We start from the raw sequence: 19,329 nt of genomic DNA on the forward strand, positions 1-19,329 counted from the left end.
CTTTTTTGCAAAACAGATTCATCAGTCCCACTCTGACAACATTTTGAATGCCTTCCTGGAACTGTTCAAGGGGTTGGGGTGTTTGAAAGGCATCCAAATGAAATTCCACATTGATGACACCATGCAACCAGTAGCCTTACGTCACAGAAGGGTGCTTTTCCATCTTTGCCCACTGGTTGAAGAAAAGAGTTGGAGCAAGCAGGTGTCATAGACAACGTGAGGGGCTCAATGCCTTGGGTCTCGCCACTGGTCATCGTTCGAAACCAAATCAGCCTGATGCAATACGGCTATCTGTCCACATGAGACTGCCCAACAGGGTAATTCGCTGGGAGAGGCACATCACCTCTACCATAGATGGAATAGTGTCAGATTTAAATGGTGCAGAATGGTTTTCAAAACACGACTTGAACTCTGGATATCATCAACTGACACTTGAGGAGTCCAGTAGATATATAAAAACTTTCTTTACGCATGTAGGGTTGGGACCTTAAAATGTCTCAGTTTTGGGGTATTGTCAGCGGCGGAGGTCTTTCAAGACGCAATCCGTGAAGCACTATCCGGCCTGTTCGGAGTACTCAATATGAGTGATGAAATTTTTTCCGGCACACTTGGAGAACATCATGCCAGGTTGAGAGCTATGTTGCAATGACTGGTGGAGTGCGGCCTGACCCTTCACAGTCAAAAATGCCTGCTTTATACCAGTGCAAGAGTTCTTTGGGTACTGCAAGTCAACCCAAAAAAGGTTGAGGCTATCAGGACGGCGGCCATTCCTAGATGTCTTTCTGAAGTTCGCAGTTTTCTGGGGACGGCTAATAACTATGGCCATTTAAAACACAAAGTATGTCGCTGAAGATGATCCAACATACGAGTAGGACACAAACGCCACTGACCGTGCTGAGGTGAATGCAGTGGGCTAGTGCATCTGAACATTGTCATTGGAGTGATGACAGCTCCTCACAAATGGTTCCAATGGAGCAGGATAACCAGCTAACGCCAAGCGCCAAAAATGGTACCCGCGGCCACCCTTACCACCTGAGAACCAATCCCCGGACTAGTCCGAGACTCAGGGACTTTGTTTGCTGTGCACGGCGAGGGAGCCTTGTTATGATATTCTGGGAAGATTGCATGAATCAAGGTATTCATTCATCTTGGATAGAGAGGTGGGAGCATTGGAGTTGTAGACCTACACATAGAACTGTTTAAGGAAGTCAACTGTGCCTTTTGTTGAAGGGCTGACCAACCCTTCCGGGCTTTTTATGGATGATATGAGGGCTTTGTTTTTTGTATATTTTAAGTAGTTGGCTAGCGATTTGCTAGCTTTATTGTTATTGCAAAGCCTGCCTGTATTGACCACATCAATCCATTTCTGGCCCTCTGGCTGAAGATTTGGTTATATTCATATTGTGCTGCATGCAGTTTAGATACGAGAGATGAGTCTTTAGAGTGTCTAAGTTGGGTGTTTAGAGTTTAGCTAGTCAAATCTAATTCCTTGAGGCAATTGAATGTAGCCTTGTTTTTTTAGGGACACGATGTGGTTCAGTGTCCCTCTTATTTTGACTTTGTGTGGCATCCCTTCGGGCTGTAGGGATGTGTCATTCGGGAGGTTTTCTTAGACGAAATTTTCAATGGCAGTCTCAACCTCCAACCTACCTAGGGGCTCATCCAAATCATCTGTCAAGAGCCACTGCCGAGGCAGTGCAGTAGGGGCATTGAGTGATAGCTGGATTGACACACATGCATGATCAGAGATAACTGTCGGTTCGAGTCTTCGATCATTGAGAGAGGTGGAGCAGGGAGTTGCTCACCGTAATATAGTCTATTCCTGAGAATGAGTGATGGGGCGAGGAGTAGAAGGTGTAATCACTCCCATTAGGGTTATGAAGGTGCCAGACGTCTACTAGACTATTGTTATCACAACAAATTTGTATTTGTTTGTGGGCTTTATTGCCTATACATTTGTGTGATGAAATAGATTACTGTCCATAGGAAAGTTAAAGTCACCACCTAAGATAACACCTAGGTTATCTGGAACGTTCGAGAGCTGTATGTCCAGGTCCCTCCAGAAATCAGTAGCGTTGTCATTTGGAGCATACATGTTTACAATGAAGAACTCCAGATCTCTTTTTTCAGCTTAGAGATGAGCCATCTGCCCGATTGGTCTTGAGTGTGTGATATGACTGAGATATCAGATTTTTTTTACATTAATGTTACCACCCCGTTCTTTTTTAGTGGGGCTGTGGAGAGGCCAATATCTGCAACCCATGAACTGTATAATTTTACATCGTTGAATAGTTTACAGGTGTGTCTCTTGTAAGAGGATGATGATCCCCTTCAGTTTGTTACAGTAATCAGCCACTACTTTATGTTTAACTGGTCAGTTAATCCCCTTTGTGTTTAGTGAGAGCATGTTTAGAGGAACAGCCATGGTGAAAGAGTGTGGGCTCTTAGGTCAGCAAGTGGGTGTTCTGGAGAGAGGGAACCTGCGGAAGGAAGTAAAGATGATGCATCACAAGCCTTACAGATATTTGATGATTGGCAGCAAGTTTGGATCATAGGACTGTCTGCTTCCCTGTTGTGCCTGAAAGGATAGTGTATATTGAAGTACTGTCCGGGTAGCTGAAAAAGAGAATGCAAGGGGCGGGGAGAAGAGGAGAGGCTGGTGCAAAGGAGAAAGAGAGAGGGGAGAAAAAGAGCCCGAGGAACAAAACTTACAAATTAAACTGTAACAAAATCAACAATCCTAAAGGACGCATTCCCCCGCCTTTATTCTACTTGGGACACACTTGGCCATGAGCAAGCCTCACCCAAACCAGCTGGGTAACTACCCAGCCGGTCAGGATGGATAGTTGGTGACAATCGGAGAAAAAGGGGTTAAGCTGTGGGGAGTCAAGACAGTAGTGATGTACACTGGTGTTGTGTGTAATGGGTCATGGTGAGGATCTATGGGGACGCCAAGAATATGGGATTTGCAGGTGTCTAAGCTCTATCGCTGAAGGGAGATTAGGTGTTACAGGAGTAGAATGTGAGTGAGCTAGCTAGAGGTAGCACCCTAGGGCGGATGTGACTGATGATGAGATGTGAGAAGAAATTGGACCAAGAAGGCTACTGGAGAGGCCTTCTAAAGCCTTGTGATATGTTGAGGAAATAAATCAATGTGAGGAAATGGTAGAAATCTACTCACTGAAATGGGCAGAGCATCATGGAGTATCCATTGTAGGTCCAAAAGGGCCAGGTAAACGCTAAAAGACGGTGTGGGTAACATATGTGGTGGGGCTCTATGGTCATACACCACTTCTGACCGTTATCCTAGTGGTCACAAGGGGCGTGACATAACAGCCTGTGTAGACTAAGGCAAACCACCATTTGATCAAAAGCCTCAACAGTTTAAACAGGAAACAGCAAACACTATACTGATATCATCAAACATTTCCATTGGCACGAAGTGTAACGTTTATGCTATTAGATATGCATGATTATCCTACGTATCTGGTGTGGGTACATTATGGCAGTTCCAACCGGGTCAGATCGGGTTGGCCCACTGGTATCAAACAGAGTTTGTGCGCGATAATGTTAACTTAATCTGGAGCCAGGGGACTGAGATGATGAGATAACTAATAGATGGGTTGAGGAGCATGCATGAGATCCTAATCCTGGGGTTCTGACCAGAAGTAGCAGAAAGAGTACAGATCCCCCCCCCCCCCCACCCAATAGGCGGAATGGAAGGTGGGGTCCAGGTCAGAGTGGAAATATGTTCTGAAGCCGGAGAGAAACTGCCCAGAAATCGACGCCTGGTACCCCCCCACCACTTGTATTGTAGATAATGGAAGGTGCTACCCACGGGTATGAGAGGTGGGGGGTGCGATGTTGACTAGGTCCCTCTCTGTGCATGTTTTCCTGGTTTTCTTACATTTTATCTTTTTTTATGTTTTCCCTAATGTTTATTAGAAGATTGGCTCTTAATTTTCCCCTTGAATGTCAAAATAGTCTTTCCATTGTATTTCCTCTATACCTTCCCTTCGTAAAAGCAAGATCCGATCTCCTGAGAACAGCAAGTGTGTGGACTGAGGGTAGTAAAGGGATATGCACAAACTAGAATGTTATTCACTGGGGACGTGTTTAACTTGCGCCTTAAATTTGCTACCACATGACACACTGCTGTATTTGTACAAATGTGAAATGCCAATAAAAATACTTTTCAAAAAAACTTAGAACTGGATAATGCCAGCAGTGGGGGCTGGATGCTATCCTGCGGGGTAGCTCACCATATTTTGACGTTAGCCCACCAAGCTAGGAAGTCACTTTGACAAACCAGGAAGTGACGATGAGTACCTGTGACCTCTACCAGTGGTATCTTGGCTACTCCACGTAAGAATAGTCATCGACGGGAGAGTTAGAAGGCGTTAGCAAGCCAGGTGGACATTAGATGTTCATTGAAGAGTCCAAGAACTTTTGTAGCTCTGCTGGGTCCGTGAAAAGTAGAACTGCCCGTGGATGAGGATCAAAGGGCTTGCAAATCAGTATTGAAATGTTGTGGTATTTGAGAGACTGGTGGAGAGCCTTATCTGATGGTTACTGTATTCTTAGAATAGTCCTGCGCAATACTGATTCTGGCTCCCTTTCAGAGGATATATTGAGCTTTCCTCGTGTGTACCAGTATGTCTTCTGCGAGGCGGTATCTTAGTGGTCTAAACATCATGGCTCTAGGATGCAAGTTAGGAGGGTTAGAGCGTGGCTTGCCCATCGGGACTCAATGAGCCACTTTTATCTCAAAGTCTTTGTCAAATTTGGGTGCGTGGCCTCCAGAAATACGACACAGGAGTTCATGTCGTCTTCTACCATTTCTAGTAACCTGAATATGCGCAGATTTCCACTGCGGTTTTGATCCTCCAACTCAGAGATGTCTTTCAGCAGAACCTTGATCTTGTTGGCCGCTGCGTCCACTCGTCTTCTCAGAAGATGAAGAGTCCTCTAGTGTCCCAATCCTTGTGTCTGCTTCTGTGAGCCTGCCTGCCATATTCTGAAAATCGTTTTTAGGACTTGAAGGGCCAGGTCATGCAAGGTGCCAAGCCACTGTAGGATCCTATCCAGGCTGGCCCGGGAGTCTGTGTTAGGTTTGATGGGGGGAGTCCGACAACGGAAGCTTTGGCTCATTTTAGTGCCGATTTGTTGTTTTTATTGTCTCTGGTGTCTTTCCCCTGTGATCTGGCATCGTGGGGGCTGCTGCGAACACAAAGGGAAATTATGTGGTTGTGTATCCACACAAATTGTTTACAGAAATAGTAATAGTCATTTAGCAGAGAAGGAGCAAGGCTGTAGCCTTTTTCATGAGGTCAGCAAGTGTTTTGCTGGTCAATCAATATTGTGTGGTATGTTGGATACGGTCGCGCTAGACCCCAAGGACCATTTAAATTGTAGATGCAGGACTAGAGGTGTCGTCATGTGAAACACTGTTTTTGCGATCAGTCACCAGTAGCATAATCTCTGTAGACACGTCGTTGGTATGCAACGTAGCATCTGACTTTATTGATCCTGAGCCTGGGGAAGGCCTCAGGGCACAGGCAGGGACACTCCTGTCATTTTGTTTTCACTCTTGGGGGAGGGATGCTGCTAATGTTGCATAATATATTAATAGTCAGCTAGGATCACAGTTCGGCATGTTAACTATAGTTTCTGATCAGTGGTCTTCAAGTATGACAAGGAGGGCCATGATGGTCACGAAAGGTGGAGGCGGGCTCCACCTGACATCTGCGTGTGGTCCCCATGTTAGCAACACCTCATCTGTATTTAGTGAACAAATCCTCGGGAACTGAATTGTGGTGTGTATCAGTGTGAGACAGGGTCTGTGGCAACAATGATGGGGTGCATCATGCTCCTGTGGCAGTCCTATCATAGATTGTGAGCAGGGGGCTGTAAGGGAAAGCGACTAAGCAGCCATTGAAAGTTAGTGCTACAGGAGCAGGCACGAGCACTCACCCAGGCACAGATATGGACAGGTGCTTATGTGATGGGCCCTCCTTTGGGTGCAGTGTGCTATGCCTCCTATCCGGACTTTATTGCAGCGTGCAATCGTGGGGTGCCTTTCAGTATAAAGCGGTAGCGAGAGCCGCCATTTTGCCTGCAATTATTCTGTCCGAGTAGCATGGTCGTTTCATGTGTGTCCAGCAACCCGCTCACTAATTTGCAGGTTTGTGGTGAGTGATGATGGAGCGCCTATTCAGTGCACATTTAGGGAAGGCTCACAGCAATATTGCAGAGGTCGGAGGCATAGGCTGTAAGGAGCAGTCGCGGGGGACGGCGGTCCTGTGGCCTTAGTACGAGTAGCGTCTTCGGACTGAATGTAAAGATATTTCTTTGTGCAACTATGCAGGCTGGTGATGGAGCATAGATATCATCTGACGTCTACCTGTATCAATTCTCACATATAAAAGATCATTACAACAAATATTTCTGGATGAAAACATGTTAATTTGCTAAGTCAAAAAACATGAAAAATACATGATGCATCGTAAAAGCATGCAGAATGTTTTATTACTAAGATGTGAAAATGTAAACAGTGAGAGAAATAACGAGAATTACATATAACTGCATATATGTGTTGAGAGAAAATAAATATATGTTAACAGAGAATTGAGATAACCACCTTTATATGTGCATTAAAATATGAAAAATTATACCTGGATCATGAGAATATTGTAATGAGGGATTGCATATCTAGAAGAATTTAGCATAGTGCAAAGGTGAGTTCTTGTAATGTTTATGCAAAATTACATGCAATCTCAGAGTGATTTTGTTTTGAAAATGGCAATGTGCAAGGGATGCTTATAATCAATTTTGAACTGTACTTACTACTGATACATAGTTTTTGAAGAAAACTAATAACTGAAATAACATATAAAATCGAAATACCTTTATGAAATATGTGCTTTATAATACTATTGAAAGCAGTGATTCAGCTAAATTTTATGTAGGCCTCAAATGCTTATCCTTTTCCTGCGCAAATGTAAACGCAGACGAAGCAGTCACTTTAGCCACTGTGAGCACTTTCTGTGAAGTTCTATTCTGTATTGAAAAACAATGGACTCACTTCTTGCTTAGAAGCATACTTGATAGAAATGTAACAATATTATTGAAAACCCAGGGGAAGGCGCCTGGGAACGGATGGAATGTGAGAAAAGTAATGTTCCACCTACCTCCGTGGAAGTAACATAAGAGAAATACAATTGAACTTAATGAATCTAATGAAATTTGCAAAAGGAGTACTTAATTCTTCCGGATTTTTGTGCTTCACTGATCTCCCTATTAACGCCCACTGTGAGTGACCAATGAGAACCCCATGGACTGATGAAATTGACACTTTAAGGGATGTAAAACAGGAACTTTTTGAGGTATAACTGCCCCATCGATGGAGGAGTCGCTGCTGGCTATCATTTTCAATTTCCCTGCCTGTCATGCTGTCGGATTGACATTTGACTCCCTTATGCCATTCCCTTTAACTGAACTATCCCTAACTGCGATCCTGAAACCTGTACTTTACCGGCTGGTAAAGTAGAGCAAGAAAATAACTCTTTGGCTGATACGATTTCTGACACCTTCTGTGGCATGTGGTGCTGCAGTTCAGACTTGGCCAGATCCACATTGAAGACGGACAAAATCTCTCAGCTTTGCCTTGGTTTGTATGATTGATCACCGAGACTCAAACTTCATATTTGTTTTCTCGCCACAGACAAATTTCAACTGTCATTTATTTTTCCTGTGCTGTATTGTGAGGCTACATGTACTAATGATTTTGTTATTAAATCTGATTTAAAATGCAATTTCATGATCAGTCCATTCAAAAGAAGGCTTTAGATAAATGTTTTCCGTGAGTTATTTTTATCGATTCTGTCTCATTCTTTTAGTCATTTTTCTTGTCTCAAGGTGTTTGTATCAGTGTCTAGGAAAAGCTAAGAAATAAGTTTGAGTTGACAATTCTTTATTCCAGGTCTTCATAAAGCAATTGCTTCACGTTCTCAAGTATCCAAGTCCCTGTTAGCTCAACAAAAGGATCCATTGGAGGACCATGGTTTGTGGTAATCAGGTTGATGATCAGGGTGTATTGCGTTTCAATAGAAGTATTTGAGATCGGCCTAATGAAGTGCATTTTGGTTGGCAATAAAGAGAGAAACATTTGTAAGCTTTCAGCTGCATCAGTTTTCTGGTAGCTTGTCAGATGGTTAGTTTGACTAATTAAAGTAGGATATGAGAGGACGGTGGTTGTAAGGGTCCTCCGGTAGCTTAAGAGAGGTATTTAATTTTCGGCTGACAGTCAATTGACCTGACAAAGACCAGAGTGGATTTGTGATCACAGAAATATTGTGTCATATTGTGAAAATTGTACGTCTATTTTGTTTTGGAACTGAGTACGGGTCCGCCGAGGTCTAAGTTTCACGGGATATACACCTAAGGGTAGGTCTTAGTGTGGCATACACAAGGTGTGTTTGTCTGCTGTTATGTGAGTGCTCTGCATGAGACATTGTTGCCAGTACCAAGGAAGGGAACTTTTGATAGTGTGATGAGTCAGAATTGTTGGGGTTTCTTCTGGAAGGGCACTAGGAGAGATTTTAAAGATTCTTATTCAAAAGGGTGAAATTGCGCTGGTCGAGATTTTACTGGGAGTGAATGAAAATTCCTGATTGAGTGAGGATCTATAACGCTTTTAGTGGAGCAAAAAGTTGTTTTATGTTTGGTACTGTTTTGCGTGAAAATCGATTAAAAGATGGAAAAGAAAAGACGAGGAGATATTTTGTAAAGAGAGGGTCAGTCGCAGTGAGGAGTTAGACTGATGTAGTACAAGTGCCGCGCTGGTACTGGTGGTTGTTGTGGAGACGCGCTTGGATTGTTGGTTTAAACTGAGCAGTGATTGGAAGTTGAAACAATAATACAAAAGAGAGTTTGGACGAATATAATCAAACTGCATTGAGAGAAAGAAATCATGAAATTCTTTAAGCTGTTAAAAGCTTTAATACATAAGGATGAACCTATTCTTACTAGGGAGGGAGTTTCTGTAGGTTCGGAAGGCACACCAGCTTTGCAGATGTCACTAGTACCTGGTTGGAGAATTGGATAAAATATACTGAAAAGGATGGTCCCCAAGCTTTTCCACAACATGGAACATTTAATGTACGGATTTTAAGAAAACTTGAGAAGACAGGTGAACTATATGAAACCAAATCCTAGCCTGCTGCAATATAAAGCTCTCAAAGAATGGGAACATGAAGCCAATCGGAGAGAGAAAGAGAAATATCAGAGAAGATATAAGAGTACATTATATCGATATGCAGAGGCAAAATGGGATACCCAGAAAAAGATGTTGCCCTGGGTTCACGAATGTATCCTGTAATGGTAGCTGAGAGTAAGGAAGGAGAAAAATGTAAGGAGAAAAAGAAACATATTGAGGAGCCAAAAACTCAGGATCTTACACCGACAGAAGAGAATCAGAATGAAATAGATGACGAATTACTTAATGAATTATTGTTAAATAGACCTCCACCCTATCATGAAGAACAAAGTAGTGCAGGAACAAATCCATTTGTGGGTATAACACTAGAAACCCCACTTGCAAATTAAGAGTCAGCTTACAAAATTATTTTCTTGTTTGGAGAACAGACTCCGGAAAGAGCAGGTTTTCCAAATGTGGTTCTGACAGATGGTCCAGATGCATAATCAGTTCCAGTAAATACAGATCCAATTGTTCCTCTATATCGAACAGGACAAGGAGTTTCACAAGTTCATGCTAAAAACGATCCCTGCTGGGACGATGGAAGAAACCCATTCCTTTCAAGAGTTGAGTAAGAAGGTGGAGGATCAGAAAGCATCATCCTCACAAGAGAGAGCTGTAACATGTGAAAGTGATGTGAGAATGAGTGATAGAATAAATTCCACCATGGAAGGATGGAATCATTAATAAACATCACAAAGAGTCTTGAAACACCAAGTAGAGGTAATCAAATAAATATAGGAAATGTTTTGCAAATGGGAAATCCGAAAATAAATCCTCAGGTGACGCAAAGGGCAAGAGAAACTAGCAGAGAGTCCTAGAGAACAGAGATAAGTACATCAATAGGGCCATCACTGAAGAACTTGATGACTGGATTAGGGACATGCAAACCGTAATGTGGGTCGAGATATAAATAGATTTTGGCAGGCTAAAGGTGGAATTGGAAGAAATGATACTAGGAACGATGAATCTAAACAGACTAGTGAAATATTGTGATGAAAAAAATCACTATTCATGTGCAAAGATATAACATCAAAAGCTAAGAATACTCATGAGAGACTTGCTGAGGTAGCACCAAAATGGAGTGGATGTAGAGAAATCCAAAGCATTACAGAAAACATATCAGTTGGTTTTAGTGACAAAGATTTGGAGTCTCAAACCTTCTGGAAAAACTGCAAATTAAAGAACTATTAACCACATTAATACTGTGGGAGAAGTAGAAAGATGGGAAGGTAGATGGGCTTAAATGAAAAGTAAGATGCGACAATGGTTCTGTCTTTATACCCAATGATGGAGAAAGAGAAGGGTGAGGCAGACCTGACAGCATATCCTATGAGAGAATTACCAGGAGGAGGATATGTTCATGTCCCTTGGAGTAGACAGGACATTTTCTCTTTTATAAAAGATTTTCCAAAATTGAGAGAAAAGCCTGTTGAGTGGTATAAACAAGTGTGAAAAATTGCTGTCAATTGGCCAAAAACAGAGCCTGCAAGAGATTTGAAAACTGGCAATCAGTCAGTGGAAGTGGAAGTGATGAGGAAGTATAATCAGGTCATTACATAGCTGAAGTGAAAGATTTCGCTGAAAGAAACAGACTGGGTAAAAATAGACAGGACTGAGCAGGAATTAGAAGAGATAGTGCATGCATATTATGAAAGGCTTTTGCAAGCATTTAAGCAATGCAGTGGAATTGGGATTGTGACAGAAAAAGACATGGTATGTAAAAAGAACAATGGTTCAAGGGTGGCCTAGGTAGGTCCAAGGACAAGAAAAAAGTTATTGTATCTAGAGACTAAATCAATTTGGGAGCAGAGCATGTAGGGCAACATGTATAGTTTTAATCATTGTATTTTTGCAAGTTGATATTACAGAAGTACGTTCAGGTTCTCACATGAGTGATAAGGTGTGTAACGTGACTGAGTGAAAGTGAAAATACACAAAATATCACATAGACAACAAAGAGAAATTCACAAAAATATATACAATGGGGGGATTTTCGTTGGTGGGGTCGACGACGTTTCGAACTTTATTGAGTCAAGATCATCATCAGGACAGGCTGAGCAGTCTGAAATATTTTTAGGAAGCAGGTAAATGGAGAGGGGGAGTGTCCGGTGCACTCTCTGATGGTTTCGAGGGGGTTCAGTATCTTGGTTGCCTGTTTATTGCATCACTCGAAGTGGGAGAAGATTGGCAGGTTAATTGGAGATGGGGATCAGGGGAGTAACTCCTTTACTCCAAGGGATTTTCTTCAGTCACCTAGCGCAGTGTAGATCGTTGGGGTACTGGGTTTCCATAGCAGAGTTTCGTCAAGGTAAATCTAAAGTCCTGTAGCCAGGGGTTCCTACTTTATACCCAAGGAAGGGTTGGGACAAACTCTGGGGACCCACCTAAGGGAGGGTCAGGACAGAGGGGTGGCTAAACCCATATCATTTGTCCAGTTTCGGGCCAGAGCAGGGGCTGATAGCCCCTGCAATCGGTTTGAGCGGGACTATGCACAGGAACACCAAATGTGCCCCCAGTGCAGACATCAAAGTGTGGATATGTACCTTTTTAGAGGCACACTGGTGCAGGGGTCACCCTTATTATTGTCCACGGGTCCTTATACCAACAAAATAGAGATTGACACTGGAGCTGAAATTCAAAATAACAAGTTTATTCACTCAAGAGTGAGACCATGTCCATACAACACCCTCGAGTGTTCCAGGAGGTAGTGACTTGAATGCACAGACCATGGGCTTTTTATAGTAAATTTTCTGCACTGGTAAGCATGTAGTGACAAATAGAAGGTACAGGCTTACACAGGAATAACTACCGACAAACATGGGAAAATGTTGAAAACACTTAGGGGCCGATTATGATGGCGGACGGACCTGAGTCCGTCCGCCACCACAGAGCAGGAGGGAACCTCCGCATTGCCTGCGGAGTTCCCTCCTGTGCAATTAGCATGTGACCGCCACCCTGGCGGTCACATCCTATATTTTTACCATTGCGGCGGGTGCGGCTTCAAGCTGCATCCGCCGCAATGGTAAAAATGCATACATTGCATTTGTATGCAGAAAGCAGCAGGCACCGTGCGGTGCCTGCCGATTTCTGCATACAAATGCAGGGGGGTACCATAGGTACCCCCCATGTGCACCCCCCACACCCCCTTCACCTAGGGGGCCCGCAACGGGCCCCCGCAGTGAAGTTACACATGCTTTTCCACGGCGGAAAACCCGCCGAGGAAAAGCATGTTTTAAAGCCCTTCCTAATATGGCGGACGGTGTCTGAGAGACACCGCCACCATATTAAAGCTTTTCCGCCGCGGTTTTTGGCCAATTGGACAAAAAACTGCTATTGTTTATTTCAGTAACTTTTAACACCATAGTACAGTCACTTTTCCCCACAGGAATACTGCCAATACTGCTCACACAAAGGTCTGCTCGAGCTCTAGTAACATCTATAACAGGTGGTCTATTACCCTTGACTGTTCAAATGTTAGGCAAACATTGTGCGTGGAGGCATTTCCTCGGCGATACACCTCCATTTCCCGTACAGTTTCTTTAGATTGTGGTTCTCCTTCCTCATTAGGGTAACAAGCTCTGGGCATTCAGTCCACCTACATCAGCATATGTAATGTCAGCAACTTTAGAAGACCATAGTATCGCAAACCAGGCTTTTTAGGAGCCATTGTGTGAAAACGGCAGAGGAATAAAAGGCGTTCCTCCCTTTTTCTGATGAGCTGGCATCATTCCACACACCCAACAGTTGAAGATGTTCGTAGCATTATGGGTGTGATACAACATTTGAATGAACGTATTGTTGAGGTAGGACATTCTGTGCTTTTGCTCATGATAAGGAAGAGTGTAATAGATGTGCTCAATGAGGACAGGAGTAAAAGCAGTAAGTAGATTTAAAGAAGGAGCTGCTCCCTCTACAACCCATGTTATTAGAGCAATGATGACAACAATCAAAGTGAGTCCAATAATGAACATGCTCTTTCGATCACAAACTCTTGCAGCAGTTGATTTCTTCTCCGTAGGCATGTTAATCTTGCCGCTAAACAACAGAACAGATGGTGCCCTAAGGTCCTGGGCAGACGTTGGTTTCTTTGCTGAGGTTGAGACGAGTAGCCTCTAAAAGAGTACCCCCCTATGTAACTCACTCTTTCACTAACCCTGGACAGTGGCTCAAACAGTCGTTTTCAGCTGTGTCTCTCTTCCGGGGTCGCGGCTGATATCACGATGTACCAGGGATCGTGTGGTCCGGGAAAACTTCCTCAGGCCCTTCAGGTGACGGTGCTTGTCCTTCTCTATGTCCAGGATGTCACGATGATCTGCCAACACAGCTGGGCTCACTAGGTCCTGCAACACTTTGACAGTGTGTCACATGGACCCAGGTTTTCCGGTTGGTCACTCGCACGCAGTCCTGGTAGCCAAAAGCACCTGCTCAGGGCCACGCCAACGAGGCTCTAAGGAGCTGGTATGTTGAAAGGACTTTGGTAATACAAAGTCCCCGGGCCGTAGATTATGGCCCTCACCCTGCGACCTGTCTGGAAGGGTCTCCCGAACCTGTTGATAAATAGAACACAAACTGTAAGTCAACTGAGACAAATAGTCGTTCATCAATACATAGGGTACATCATGTTTAGGGCATGGCTTAGGAATCCCCCAAATATTCATTGGCCTCCCAAAAACCACCTTATATGGTGTGAGGCCAGATCATGTAGGTGGTACTGATCGAATAGATAGCAAAGCCAATGGCAGTGCATCAGGCCATTTCAAAGATGTGGAAGCCTGTATTTTGGCCAGTTTTAGTTTAAGGGTAGAGTTGTAACGTTCCACTAGTCCTGCTGATTGTGGGTGAAAGGCAGCATGAAACTTCTGCTTCATTCCCAACACTTTCATGAGATACTCAACAACTTGCCCAATAAAATGGGATCCGTTGTCGCTCCACAAAACTCGACAAATGCCGAATCTGGGGAAAAACTCCTTTAGGAGCACCTTTGCTGTAGTAAGAGCTGTATTAACTTTTGTAGCATATCCCTCTATCCATTTACTAAAGACACAAACTACCACTAGGACATACTTCAGATTATTACAGCGTTCAAGCTCGATGTAATCCATTTGCAGGACCTCAAAAGGTGCAGTAAGTATGGCAAACCCTCCTGCTGGAGTTTGTGTTCCTTTTCCAGGATTATACTGGAGACAAATCAGACAGGACTGGACTAGTTTTTTAGCTGTACCAACAATCTCTGGATGATCCCAAACTTGCATAAGTTGCTTTGCTATTGAGGATGCTCCAACATGTGCGGGCCCATGTGCCCTGTGAATCATAGGATGTAAATAGGCTGAGGGTAACTTCCATTTGGCCATTTCTTTATTCTCCAACGGCCCTCATCGTCCAATGCTCCCTCCTTGGACCATTGGTCTAATTCATCGACTGAGGCAGATTGTTGCATGTCCAGCACCTCTTGTCTGGCATCATGCCAACGTTCAGCCTGTGACTTAACTACATACATAGATGTAGTACTGTATTGCATTGCAGTCTCACAAGTTGTGTAATCTACAAAGGCATTTCCTTTTCCTATTTTATCAGTCACTTTCTTGTGTACACTACACTTAACAATTGCCACTTTCTTAGGATATGTCAATGCAGTCAGGAGATTATGTACTAATTCCACATGCTTTATTTGTGTCCCATGTGAAGTAAGAAAGCCTCTTTCCTTCCAGAGGTTTCCAAAATCTGGAGCAAGTCCAAAAGCATATCAGCTATCAGTGTAGATGTTAACAAGTAGATCTGTACTAAGCTCACATGCTCTTGTCAGTGTGATCAACTTGGCTGCTTGAGCTAACTTCTGTGGGATGCGAGCTATTTCAATTACTGCCTGAAGTGTTGTAATTGCATAAGCAGCAAATGTTGTGCCATCAGACAACTTCAGGCAAGACCCATCAACCCACAGTTCCCCATCAACGTTAGAAAGAGGTGTATCTTGAAGGTCAACACAACCCTTTGTTTGTTCTTCAGTAAGGGATATACAGTCATGTAGCTCGTATGACTGAGACTGAGTAGCTGGAAATGGCAATAATGTAGCAAGATTTAGAGTCAAACATCTTTTCAATGTGATATGAGGGGCCAAATGTGTCAATTCCTATCCTGTCAAACGGGCACTAGTCAAATGTTGCATTTTCGTTTTATTTAACAGAGCATCAACTGAATGGGGTACAAGCACAATAATCTATGTGACAAGACTATTCCCTCACTTTGGCGTATGGACATAGCTGTTGCTGCCACCGCTCGAAAACAACCAGGCAGCGCACGAGCAACTGGATCAAGGACAGCTGAGAAATATGCAAACGGATGCTGCTTATCACTGTGTGTCTGTACTAAAACTGAGAGAGCACGAGTGGGGGGTATTGTATATTTCTTGTGTTCTTTTGTTTTGATTTAATTGTAAGTCTTTACAATATTTTTTCCATATATAAGTAAAAGTGTCAAAGTCATGATAATATATGTTGATGCTACGGAAACCTCTGGGTTACAGAGCTCCGCTCTTTGTGCTTTTGACAAATAAAATATGTTTTAAAAAAAACAGAGAGCACAACCGTCCCTCTCGTGTATATAGAGTGTAAAGGCCTTAGTGTAGTCTGGAGTTCCTAATACTGGCGCAGAACAAAGAGCGTGACGTAACTGTTGTAAAGCATTCTGGCATTCAGTATTCCATGCAAGAGGCATCAGAGTGTCTTTAGTCTAAAGGGCCAACAAGGGTTTAATAATGCGAGAAAAACTAGGCATCCACTGCCTACAGAAAGAAGTAAGGCCAATCAGTGCACAAACATCCTTCTGAGTACAGGGCAGAGGAGCATCTAATATGGTCTGAATGCAGTCTGGTGTGAGTGCACGTCCCTCCTTAGACAGGAGGTGACCTAAATAGGTAACCTGCGGTCTACAATATTGCAATTTCTTCCGAGAGTCTTTATGATGATGACAAAGCAAGGAACGAGAGCAATGACAGTGTACCTTCTTCACACTGTTCAGGGGTATCGGCAGCCAACAAGATGTCATTTTGACATATTGAATAAGAGCTACCCCTTTTGGCACAGGGAACAAATCAAGCTGCCTTTTCAATGTCTGGCTATGAATGCTAGTACTCTCGGTATACCCTTGTGGAGCTCTACATAATCTGAATGATCGATTATTCAAAGTGAAACCGAACAAATAACGGCTGTCAGGATGAAAAGGGATTAAAAAAAATGAATTTTTCAAATCAATGACACTAAATGTAGTTGCAGTAGGAGGAACCATAGTAAGAAAGGTTGTGATGTCAGAAACTACCGGATTTTGGGGCTCTACAATTTTGTTGACTTCTCGTAAGACAACGATGAATCTATATATTTTAGTGCCAGTGTCTTTTTTCAAAATAGAAAGAATAGGGCTATTACAAACGTTATAAGGGACTTCTTCCACAACCCCCACTCTGAGCCAATCCTGAACAATATATATTAATGATTCTTCGCCTTCCCGAAATATTTTAAATTGGGGCAGTCGAGGCAACAAAGCACCTTCCTTCACTTGAATATGTACTGGTGAAATAACCATTTGTCCTACATCAGTATCTGATGTAGCCCACAAAGCAAAGTACTAGGTAATGATGCATGAGCAACATCCTCATTATTGAGACAAGACCTCTCAAACATTGGATAGTTATCATTTAAAATAACACGCACATCTTCTGGGGAACAACGTATTGTAGCACGGAAATGTTTAAGCATATCGATACCCACAATGTTATCCAGTGTGTTAGAGGAAAGCAAAAATGGACATGCTGCAGTGAATATATCAAGACTAAATGCAAGTGGCTGCGTAAGATAGCTATGTGTAGGTGTCCCATTGAATCCTATCGATGTTATCATTGCGCCAGACGGGGAAGCCCTAGGAACCAATTTTTTAGACAGAGCACTACGAGTAGCTCCTGTATCAACCAGAAACTGATCAGTAGAGCCCAAGACATTTGCATCAACATAAGGACCTTTCTGATCTACTGGCACCTCAACCGGTTCCTTACCCCATCCTAGGCATTCCTATGCATGATTTGAATCCCCAAGACCATTGGTCGAATATTCAGACATTTGATATTGTTTTCGTCTATCGAAGGTATTAGAATAATTTGGGTTGTGCTCAGCTACCTCAAACTTGGTACGATTTCCTATTCCTCCCCTTTGTCCTGAATTACATGGGCATCCTCTCATGCTTCGTCTACCCCGTTGATACTGCTGACCTCGCAAAAGGGGGCACTCAGAACGCAAATGTCCAATCTCTTTACAATAAGCACACTGATCAGAAGACAAAGTTGCTCGAGAGAAAGGGGGTACACCAGGGATATAAACTGCACGTCCACCTCTTCCACTACCTCTGAATGGTGGACCATAGACTTGAGCCAACATAACTTTTGTTTTTAAATCCTTACCTTTTTATCCTCCTTGCCTTTTGCTTCTGATTCCTGACGCACATAATACTGGGCCATAGTCAAAAGGGAGACTGGGGAAGACTTAGTCCATAAACTCTCGCTGGTCTTTAGGCGACTAGCTATTTCTGGCAACATGTTAGCGACAAATTCGTCGATGAACAGATGCTTACCTGTGTCATCTGTCAATGACTGCCTACTAAAGTCATGGAATGTCTCTTCAAATCGTGTAAATAAATCAGAAACTGACTCATCTGCTTTCTGTTTACAAGACGCTAACGATGTACAATCTATTTTCTTAGGGGGTATAAGAGTTTTTAACTTAGTTACAATAGCTTTGGGAAAATCTAATATCATCTGTAGAGGTTTCTGCGCAGGTTCTCTAGCCACATCTATTTCCTCTAAATGCACCCAAGTATCACCATAAGCTGCAATATCGTCTACCTTCCGAATTGTTCTCCGCATATCAGGTGGCAAAATAAGTCCAAAAACATATCAATATCTGGCAGTTTCATAGTGCAGGAACTAATAGCTCCTTCCACTTCTTCATAAAAAGCAGCCCGATTTTTCCGTGGGTTGGGAAAAGCAGCTTTAAGAACCATAACATTTGCTCTACTCCAAGGGGTATAGTCTCAATTATGAATAAAATATCCCTTTGCATCATCTGAGGTTTTATCCTCACTTGTTCCCGCTCCCTTTGGAGGAACATACAAATGCGCAGCTTCACTCATCGGTTTTACAGTAACTACAATATCACTAGTGTCTTTATCTGACCCTATAGCTCCTTATTGTTGCACTAGGGTCTGAACTGTTTGTTCAGCTGTAGCTTTACCAGCTGCTCTTTTTTCCTCTCGAAGACGGAATGCGGCAATTCGTATTTTAACCACTTGCCTAATTAAATCGGGCATCTGTGGAGAAAGAAACGTGCCATCACTTAATTGTTTATAATCAGAATTTATATTAGAGGGCTCTAGATCACCAGAATGTTTTCTAAAACGGAGTATTACTTCCAAGTAAACGTCTCTACAAAATATAACTGATCTATCCACTGCTGAACCATTGCTATGAGTTCTGGAACTGAGGCTGTTAGAAATGGGGTAGCGTGGTGCAGAGCGGGTGGGCCAAACGCACAGTAACCGCTACACTGCGCCAACTGGCGCCAAGGCAATATTTACAGGGGGATTATGAACATGGCAGTGCCAATCTGGCTGCTACCGGAACCATTGCGAAGGACAAAGAGAAAAAAAGAAAAAGGTAAGTCCATCAGTCTCAATCCTGCAATAAAAACATCAGGGCGTGAAATTAAGCATTAGGCTGGAACACCTGCAAGGGAAACATCATGGCATCACCAAGCGTAAAAGCCGTAACCTCTGAGAGCAAGCGTAACCTAAAGCATCCTATTAGGCCTCTCAATATCTATAAACAACATGAATAACCCCTGAGTCAGGAAAGCTTTAAGGGGAAAACATTAGCATGAACATAGTGCATTAGGCCTAAGATGAATACACCACTGCCTGACATTAATACTAGGCATTAAACACCCTATGCACCACCGTAACCTCAGCAGTGGGCAACATCATGAGGGTTTGCACTATGCATCAAATCAGGACATCAAATCTGGAGCCTAGGG

This window comes from Lissotriton helveticus, chromosome 9 (genome assembly GCF_964261635.1).
Source record: "Lissotriton helveticus chromosome 9, aLisHel1.1, whole genome shotgun sequence".
NCBI classification, from domain to species: domain Eukaryota; kingdom Metazoa; phylum Chordata; class Amphibia; order Caudata; family Salamandridae; genus Lissotriton; species Lissotriton helveticus.